The sequence below is a fragment of the Cryptotermes secundus genome, unplaced genomic scaffold (assembly GCF_002891405.2).
Source record: "Cryptotermes secundus unplaced genomic scaffold, Csec_1.0 scaffold183, whole genome shotgun sequence".
In the NCBI taxonomy this organism is placed as follows: Eukaryota; Metazoa; Arthropoda; class Insecta; order Blattodea; family Kalotermitidae; genus Cryptotermes; species Cryptotermes secundus.
This window is the reverse complement of record NW_019729899.1, coordinates 1,505,157-1,514,726: the sequence shown is the minus strand read 5'-3', so window position 1 is coordinate 1,514,726 and position 9,570 is coordinate 1,505,157. Positions and strand designations below refer to the sequence as shown.

The 9,570-nt window shown below is 39.8% G+C and overlaps 1 protein-coding gene across 1 annotated transcript in view; it reads left to right on the top strand.

Annotated features, from left to right (window-relative positions):
• The first annotated feature begins 1,277 nt into the window (after positions 1-1,277).
• The window catches only part of LOC111865756 (zinc finger protein 271), a 189,478-nt gene continuing 181,185 nt past the window's right edge, over positions 1,278-9,570 (top strand). The window contains exon 1 of the mRNA XM_033751950.1: positions 1,278-1,663. The gene's annotated coding sequence lies outside the window, so the exon portion shown is untranslated. The remainder of the gene's footprint in view (positions 1,664-9,570) is intronic.

The following is a 9,570-nucleotide window of genomic DNA, read 5'->3' as shown; positions in this document are numbered from 1 at the left end:
CAACTTTACGGCCGCGCCATAGCTCAAGCGGTTAGTCGCTGGCTTCCCACCGCGGCGGCCCGGGTTCGATCCCGGGTCTGGTCAAGTGGGATTTGTGGTGGATAAAGTGGAGCTGGGGCAGGTTTTCTCCGAGTACTTCGGTTTCCCCTGCCAATCTTCATTCCACCAATTGCTCCACAATCACCCTCACCTATCATCTGGGGCTGATACAATAGGCCAGAAGTGGCCGTAGTACAAGGGACTTAGTCCCACCCCACTAACAGTAAAAAAAGTAGTGCCAACTTTAGCGGATATAGGGTGTAGCGTGTTCAGCGTAACGAATCCCCACGGACGTATTTCGGTTTTCTAGACCGTAGCCACTATTTTCTTGAAATAGTTCCTAAATTATCCTCACGAGACTGAGTGGACCCTGTTCCAGATCCACTACTTCTCAGAAAATCTGGTAGCATCGGGTATCAAACCCGGGAACTCTGAACACTAGACCACTGCGGCGGTCCGGCTGTTCGCAAGCATTCAAATAAATTAATTATTATTGTTACTGTTATGTTTTATTGTTTTTGATGTTGCTCTGTTCTTGATATAATATTATTAAAATGATTAAATACGTAAATAAAATAGACTGAATGAGAAACAAGTCTCCCACGACGAAGAGAACAAACGCCGACAGGATTACATCAGGAGAACAGCAAGGATAGAAACCCGCTAGGATATAGGGACATAGAAAGTGAAATAGGCCAGGAAGGCTCGATTCGAACCCTTCCTATGCCATTCATGGTAATAACCATTGAGTTTCTTACTATACATTAAGTGGGCAATACATTTGTGAAAAATCGTTAAATAAAGTAAAAACAATTCCTTGCTCTTCTAGTAACCACTGCCTCAGGCTAGTTGACATGTCCTTCTGTCGTACTAACAATCATGCAACTCTTTCAAACGGCAGAAGCGAAGAGTCAAGTACATAACCTGCGGGGGCCTTGGTCTTCTCTACATGTTAATAATTTTCTATTGCCGTTTAAATAAAACAATTGTGTTCTCAGGGCCACCATTCTTGTAAATTTGCTGTGATACACTGAAGTGACTGTACCTGCAATCCTCTCCAACGCAGAGATCAGAGCACGGCTTGTCTTGGCAGCAAGGCATGGCAGTGGCATGGATCACATGATATCAGTTACTCTCTCACTTGCATTTCTCGTGCAGGTAAATGTCTGTGGAGTGAATTGGTCACATGACATGCAACCGGATTCAGTATTGCTCAGAGCAGGAAGTCGCGTGTGTAGTGCGCGGTTGTGATGTCTGTATAACGATAAATTTTCGGATAGATTGGTGCGTTTAGTGCCTGGATCATGTGGCTGTTTTGTAGCTTCATTAAGAGCAAGTTTATTTTACTTAATATTAGCTATCTGGAAAATAATTCTAGGTGTGCTTGTAGATGTGTTCATAATAAGCGATGAATAGGAAATCTCATGATTTTGTGAACATACATACACTGTATCAATACAAACATATTGATAAAATACATAAGTGCCGTGAAGTTGCATATATTCAAAGGTGTCTTATGCAGACGTGTGTGATATACTGTAGACTAGCGAAGCAAGGTCACCGGTCTCTGTCTGAAGGGCTCACGTATCTTCACCCGTAACGCTTGACAACATGGGAACCCAAGGTGAGTGCCAAGTTAACCTCAAGCAAACAGTATCAGAACTTCTTTCAAAGCATATCTGTCATTATCATACAATTTATGGCATTTTATTTATCTTTTACGATTACTTACTGTTTTCCTTCGTTGCTATTTGACGTTGTTTTCATCAGTCAATGCATTTTTGTATAATTTGGATTTACTTACTTACTCACTCATGGAGCTGAGCCCTTCTGGAGGAGCCGCCAATTCTGCATCTACTCAAGAATTTCCCAGCATTTTATGGAACCCGAAGGTTCATTACCGTGTTCACAAGAGCCCTCCACTGGTCCCTATCATGAGCCAGATCAATCCAATCAATACCATCCCCTCTTATCTCTCTAAGATCCATTTTAATATTATCCACCCACCTATGCCTTGGTCTTGCCAGTGGTCTCTTTCCTTAAGTTTAATATTTTTTTAGATACAGTGGCCTATAACGTAATATCTCATAAAATTATTTTGGGTTAAGGCAAAATCATAAATAAAATCCGAATTCATTGACACATTAGAAGACGACCATCCAAATCAGGTTAGTTCTTTCCCATATTTGTCTTGACATTTATGACCGGGTGATTGAACAGTCCATGAGATTCGATAAATACGTTGTTATTTTGTTACATATGATATCTTACATTCCATATTTAACCTCTCATGTAATTCTGTCGGATGGGACTGTGTTAAAAGAAATTATTAACACACGGTTTGTAATTTACCTGAATCCGCCCACTAAGAATTTTGGTACAGTTTGAACGAAGCAGAATATGAATGTTTTATACTTCTGCCCAGAACGGTACCAACGGTACCCGGCTTCATACTTCAAGAAAATGATTCGTTGACATTACGTACAGAAGTGACGAAACCTGGGGAACGCGGCAGCATAGTTGGTTGAGGCACTATGCTACAAGCTGGAAGGTCGCGAGATCGAATCCCGATGATGTGAATTTTTTTCAATTTATCTAATCCTTCCAGCCGCACTATGGCCCTGGGTTCGACTCAGCCTCTAACCGAAATGAATACCAGGAATCTTCCTGGGGGTAAAGAGCGGCCGGTACGTAAGGCTGACCTCACCGCCATCTGAGCCGATTGCCTAGAAAATGTGGGAGCCTCAACACCTCACAACCCTATGGGCCTCCACGTCTTGCTACGGGGATTATTTGCTTAGTGGGGGTTGGAGTCTAACTGGGTCCACTCGGCACGGCGGCCACTGATTAGCCTATTGTACCTGCCCAGGGTGATTATGATGATGGAGAATTTGGTAGAATGAAGATTGGCAGGAGAAATCGAAGCACTCGAAGAAAACCCGCCCCAGCACCACTTTATCCACCACAAANTTCAGGGTAGAAGAAAAAATATAAGAAATCTGCAAGCGAAGAGACCGTGAGAACCGGTAAAAGCAGATTTCTTATATTTTTTCTTCTACCCTGAAATTGGAGGCGATACGTTCCTCCGAAACGTCGGTTAACACCACACATAGACGGTGCCAAATCCCAGAAGACTGCTTTATTCATAGTCACCACCGTGAAAGCCTCAAATCTTACCTTTACTTATACTTTTACAGACGAAACCTATCAAATTATGTTTTCTGTGATCAAGAATGTCCAGCTTATAGCCTAAGCCCCGAGCAAGTAAATATGATTGGCAGAACAGAATGTCGTGGTCAGATATCGTATGATCCCCCCACTTCCATTCTTATTGAAAAAAAAACGATTGAATGGTATCACCATGCCTCCTGTTTCGGTGATCCATTTCAATTTTTCAACTAATTGGCCGATTCCCATGAAGCTTAGTATGAAGTTTGCCTTCGGAAGCAACCTCAAAGTCGTACATATAAAGTTCCTACACCAATTAATAGCAAAGCTGATGCGCGAAGTTCTGAAGTACAAAGTCAGCTTAGTGTGTGAACAGGGTGTTACAGTGCATTATATTCCATGGATCCAAAATTAGTCGAAATATTTGTAGGATGTGGAATATGTCATATAAATACAAAACATTTGTACAGACCCAATGGAGTTCTCACACAAGAGACACCAAGATTACACAGTGACTACACACAAGGCTATTTAAAGATACGTAAGTTATTTTCTAGACAACAGGTGTTCATCAACAGAGTAGAATGAATGTGTATTTAAGAATCTTTTTCAGTGCTATTTTAAATCGTACCTTTTCATTCATAAGACCTTTGAGATCAGAAGGCAGGTTATTACAAATTTTGATCCCAGCATAATATACTCCTTTCTGAAAGCATGAGAGGTTAGCAGTTGGTTTATGTAGACAGTGTTTATGCCTTGTGTTAACACTGTGAGCATCCGCATTCATCTGATAATGTTCTCCGTTATTTGTAATGAAGTTTATTAATGAATATATAATGAATATACATATATTCATAAGGCAAAGTTAAGTTCTGTAGTCTCTTAAATAGTCTCTACAGGAATTACGGGATTTGACATTCTAACAATTTTCTTTTGCAATATAAATACCTTTTTACTGTCAGATGATTACCCCAGAAAATTATTCCATACATCATTAAAGAGTGAAAATAAGCAAAATAGATCGATTTGAGAGTGTCAGTGTTACTAATATGTAACATGAATCGAACTGCATAACATGCTCTACTTTAGCTTTGGAATCAACTGATCGATATGGGTTTTCCAGTTTAAATGATTATCAATTTGCAAGCCAAGGAATTTTGTGTTTACTCCCTCTTCTATATATTTATCATTATATCCTATGTTTAATGGATATTGAGGTGAGTTTTTTGTTATAAATTTTATTACATTTGTTTTTTATAGGTTCAGGGACAGCTTTTTTTTTTGTTGCAGAAAACCATTTACTCATTTTCAAAAGAACCTTGCTTGATAACATGCAGAAATCATCTAAATTTTTACCAGAAATTATAACACTAGTGTCATCTGCAAATATAGGTATTGATGACGTCCTTAGTGTAGGAGGGAGGTCGTTTATATAAATTATGAAAAGCAAAGGCCCCAAAATTGACCCCTGTGGAACTCATTGTTTTATTATTCCCCAGTTTGAGAAGGTACTCTGGATTGAATTTTATAATTTTATTTCAATCTTTTGTTTTCTATCTCTTAGGTAGGCTCTGAACCAACCTAACGTTATTCCTTAAATGTCAAAAAAATGTAATTTAGTTAGTAAAATTTCATGATTTACACAATCAAAAGCCTTTGCCAAGTCACAGAATATTCCACCAACATGCATTTCTTCATTAATAGATTTCAACAAACTGTCTGTTAACTTAAGGCTGCATTTTCAATGGAAATTCCTTTCCTAAAGCCAAACTGTTCTGGTACTAGTATATTGTTACTCTGAAAATAATGGCTTAACCTATTGTGCATAACTTTTTCAAGTACTTTAGAGAAAGTAGTTAGCAGTGAAATTGGCCTGTAGTTTTACAACTAGTACCTACTAGTCTTGTCCCATTATTTATATAGTGGTCTTACTACTGAAATCTTAAGATGATCAGGAAAGATTCCTGTGTATAGTGACAGATTACAGATGTGAGTTAATGGGCTACTGATTAGAGATGCACAAACTTTTAAAATTTTACTTGTTATTCCATCATAACCTGAATGGTTTTTTGTTTTGAGGAAATGTATTATAATTTTTATTTCAGTTTCAGTTGTTTGAATGGTTTTAATACCAGGGAATTTTCTTGGGACTGCCTCTCTTAAAAATGAGATGACATTATCTCCCATTTCTTGATGAAAGTTTAGATTTTCTGTAATTGTTGGAATAAAAGTATTGAAGGCATCTGCAATTTCTCCTGTGTCCTCAACTTTTTCAGCATTTATAAGGAGAGATGGTGCCTGTTCAGTCAGATGTGATTTTCCTGTTTCATGTTTTATTATATTCCAGGTTGTTTTTATCTGATTATTCGATTTTGTTATAAGCCTACAGTAATACTGCCTTTTAACCCCTTTTATGACTCTACTCAGGATTTTGCAATACCTTATATAGTATGCTCTCATGTAGGGATTATTACTGCTCTTGCTGTCTGCATACAGACCCCTTTTATGTTTACAAGATATTTTTTATTCCTTGTGTAATCCAGTTGTTGTTTTTTCAACTTACACTCTTATTCTCCATAGGAAAACTGGCTTCAAAGATATTTAGAAAAAAAAAGAGTTAAACTTATAATTTATATCCTTATTTTTGAAAACAGGTTCCCGCCTTTCATTTTATAATAGATGTTGAAATTGAGCAATGGTTTCACTGTGTGTTATATGCTATAGACTATCACAAAATATACATATTTTATAAGAAATTATATGCAGAATATAAAACAACAAAATTATAAATTTTTTGTTTTGATGGCGTGGTATTTGGTACAGAGATAAATATAGGATGCCTAAAAATTCTGTATTAATATTTCTATATTAACGAATACAGCTATAGAGACTCTGCAGAACTATGAAGCTACGTTCGAAAATATAAAATAGAGAGAGTATGTAATAACGTATTAATACCATAACAATGAAGAAAGCAGTTTTTGGGATTTGGCACCGTGTATAAGTGGTGTTAACCGACGTTTCGGAGGAACGTATCGCCTCCATCTTCAGGGTAGAAGAAAATATAAGAATTCTGCAAGCGAAGAGACCGTGAGAACCGGTAAAAGCAGACTGCTTCGCTTGCAGAATTCTTATATTTTCTTCTACCCTGAAGATGGAGGCGATACGTTCCTCCGAAACGTCGGTTAACACCACTTATACACGGTGCCAAATCCCAAAAGACTGCTTTCTTCATAGTCACCGCCGTGAAAGCCTCAAATCTTACAATACCATAACAAGTATGAAATAACAAGTAACGAAGAAATTATTACTTTAATCTGTTCGGTTGAAAGTGTATGGAATAAACATGGGCTTAGGAGTTGGGATCTGAACCCGTCGCCGTTGCTGCTGCCTGCTGTTAGGCCGAGGGAAGCACCCTCATAATCTTTGTACCTTACTTGGAGCTTACTAATTTGTCTTTCATCACTACTACAGAATGCCACAGTTTAACAACAACTCCTCCACTCGGAAGACCAAGGCGTAGGTGAGTGGACAATATTAAAATGGACCTTAGAGAGATAGGATGGGATGGATTGGATTGATCTGACTCAGGACAGGGACCAGTGGAGGGTTCTTGTGAACACGGTAATGAACCTTCGGGTTCCATAAAATGCTGGGAAATTCTTGAGTAGCTGCAGAATTGGCGGCTCCTCCAGAAGGGCTCAGGTCCATGAGGAAGTCAGTAATCAAATTAATATAAATTCAAACTTCCATAGCCATACCAACGTCGTGACTCTAATATTCTTATTCAGGCCACGCAGGACCGCATATATCGCCATTTTTGTATCCTAGTCGTGATGAGATATGGCTACAAATTACGAATTCGGAATAGGCAAAAGTCAAAGTGTCTAATCAGTTTTATTACAAATATCAATTAGTAGAAAAACTCAGGCTGGTTAGAGGGAGATAAGGATACAAACATGTAACCTGCAAGTGAAATTTGTTCTTTCGCACGTTTGACAGAGAAATATAAAACACAAATTGATACATGACGGAGAAGATACAGACACGTGAAACACGCTTTGTTACCTGGACAGATAATTTCAGTTTCCTATTGCAGGCAGAACTGAATTAGATTTTGAGATTTATCACTCGTTGCAAACAAAATGTTCATCGTTACTCTGTGCCTTGTGCAATCCGTATATTCAGCTCAGGTATAACTATTTTATGTACTCGTACTTACGATCCCCTTGTCCGTGTTCTTGTAGAAACGTATTCATACGATCATGTTATATCCGAGATCGCTCCTCCTTATTCTCTGGCCATGGTTCCCCCGAGCATTCCGCAGTTTGCCTTTTGTCTGTTCTGTTCTGCGGCTTGGATATTTATATATATGTTTCTGCAGAAAGCTGTGTAACAAAGGCCGCTCCATAGCTGAAGCGGTTAGTCGCTGGCTTCCCACCGCAGCGGCCCGGGTTCGATCCCGGGTCTGGTCAAGTGGGATTTGCGGTGGACAAAGTGGCGCTGAGGCAGGTTTTCTCCGAGTACTTCGGTTTCCCCTGCCAATCTTGATTCCACCAGTTGCTCCACAATGACCCTGACCTATCGTCTGGGGCTGGTACAATAGGCCAGAAGTGGCCGCAGTACAAGGGACTTAGTCCCACCCCACTAGCAATAAAGAAAAGCTGTCTAACATGTTATGATAGGAATAATTAGGAGTACGATTTTGCGAGGATGTTCCCTAGACATGAAAGATACTGCACTGAATTTTCGCTTGCATGGCAAAGTATGATTGGGGGGGGGCGCACGCGGTAGCGTAGTTGGTTGAGGCTCTATGCTACAAGCCGGAAAGTCGCGGGTTCTAGTCCCGATGAGGTCATTGAATTTTCCTCAATTGGTCTAATCCTTCCAGCCGCATTATGGGCCTGGGGTTGACTCAGCCTCTAACAGAAATAAGTACCAGGAATTAATGAAATAATTTTCCTGGGGCGTAAAGCGCGGCCGGCGCGTAATGCTGACAATCTTACCGCCATCTTTGAGCCGATTGTCTAGAAAATGTGGGACCCTCAATGTCTCACAACCCTATGGGCCTTCACGGCCTGTTACAGGGATAGCTTTACTTTACTTTTACTTTCAATGGCAAAATATGGGTTTCAGAGAGGCGGAGTTACAAAACACAGTGTTAATGAAAATGAAGCGCTAAACCGGAGTGGGATGGTGGGCAGAAAATGGCGGAGCACACCAGAGGACAGCAAACACTGAGCGAACTGCAAGCATCATGTACTGCCTATGTGAGCAGGCGTCTCGCGAGAATTACAGTAATGGGTTGTGCAGTAAGGTTTGTTGCAAATCCCGTCATTCACACAGTCAGGTTTTATGTTGATCAAATGCCTGACGACTGTAAGACTGATACACTTACAGAAAGCCGGATAAACCCTGGTATATGGGCCCATATTGATATAGAGAAGATATTCTGCAGCACGTGACTTTACTCTTGGGTCGAAATTACCAAATATGTCACACAGAGGTAAGATACCAACAGCAACAATATGGTCAGTTGTGGAAGACATGCTACCAAAGTGTTGCCTGAAGAAAACTTGACATTGAGGAGCTTCATATGTTCCTTCGCGCCAAACGTTTGTACGGTGATCATGTGAAGGAGGACGGGATTTGTAACGCATGTGGAAAGAATGCGATAGATCAAAACTGCACACAAAATATTAGTCGTAGAGCCTGATGGGAAAACACCATTGGAAGACGTACTTGTAGTTGGAAGGGTAACTTTAAGGTAACGAAATAGTATGTGTAGTGTGTGATGATAGGAACTGGTTTCGTCTGACTCGCGATAGTCACCAGAGTACTGACTCGTGGTAGTCACCAGTGTACTGACTCGTGGTAGTCACCAGAGTACTGACTCGTGATAATCACCAGTGTACTGACTCGTGGTAGTCACCAGAGTACTGACTCGTGGTAGTCACCAGTGTACTGACTCGTGGTAGTCACCAGAGTACTGACTCGTGAACCCGGCGCTCACATTTCAATCTTCATAATAAAATGTGGAAACTTTCTGCCAGGTGATGGACTATTAGCTCCTCACGAAGGAATTCTCCTTGTTATATGCTGGTTGCAGTAATAAAAAGATTAAATAGAAATTAATATTTATAAGCTCTAATAAAAATTGTTTGGCGAATGTCATTTTGGTCAGTATCTGTCCTAAACAGTGCTCACTCTACTTAGACTTGAAATGAGGTTCATAAATTTTATAAAACGGCTAATCTTACCAAAATATAGACTATATGAGGGGGCAGTACCACGGTCATGTGTTGTAAGAATTAATCAGCTACTTATTACATTCCTGAAACGCTTATTTCTTGCAAGGAAATT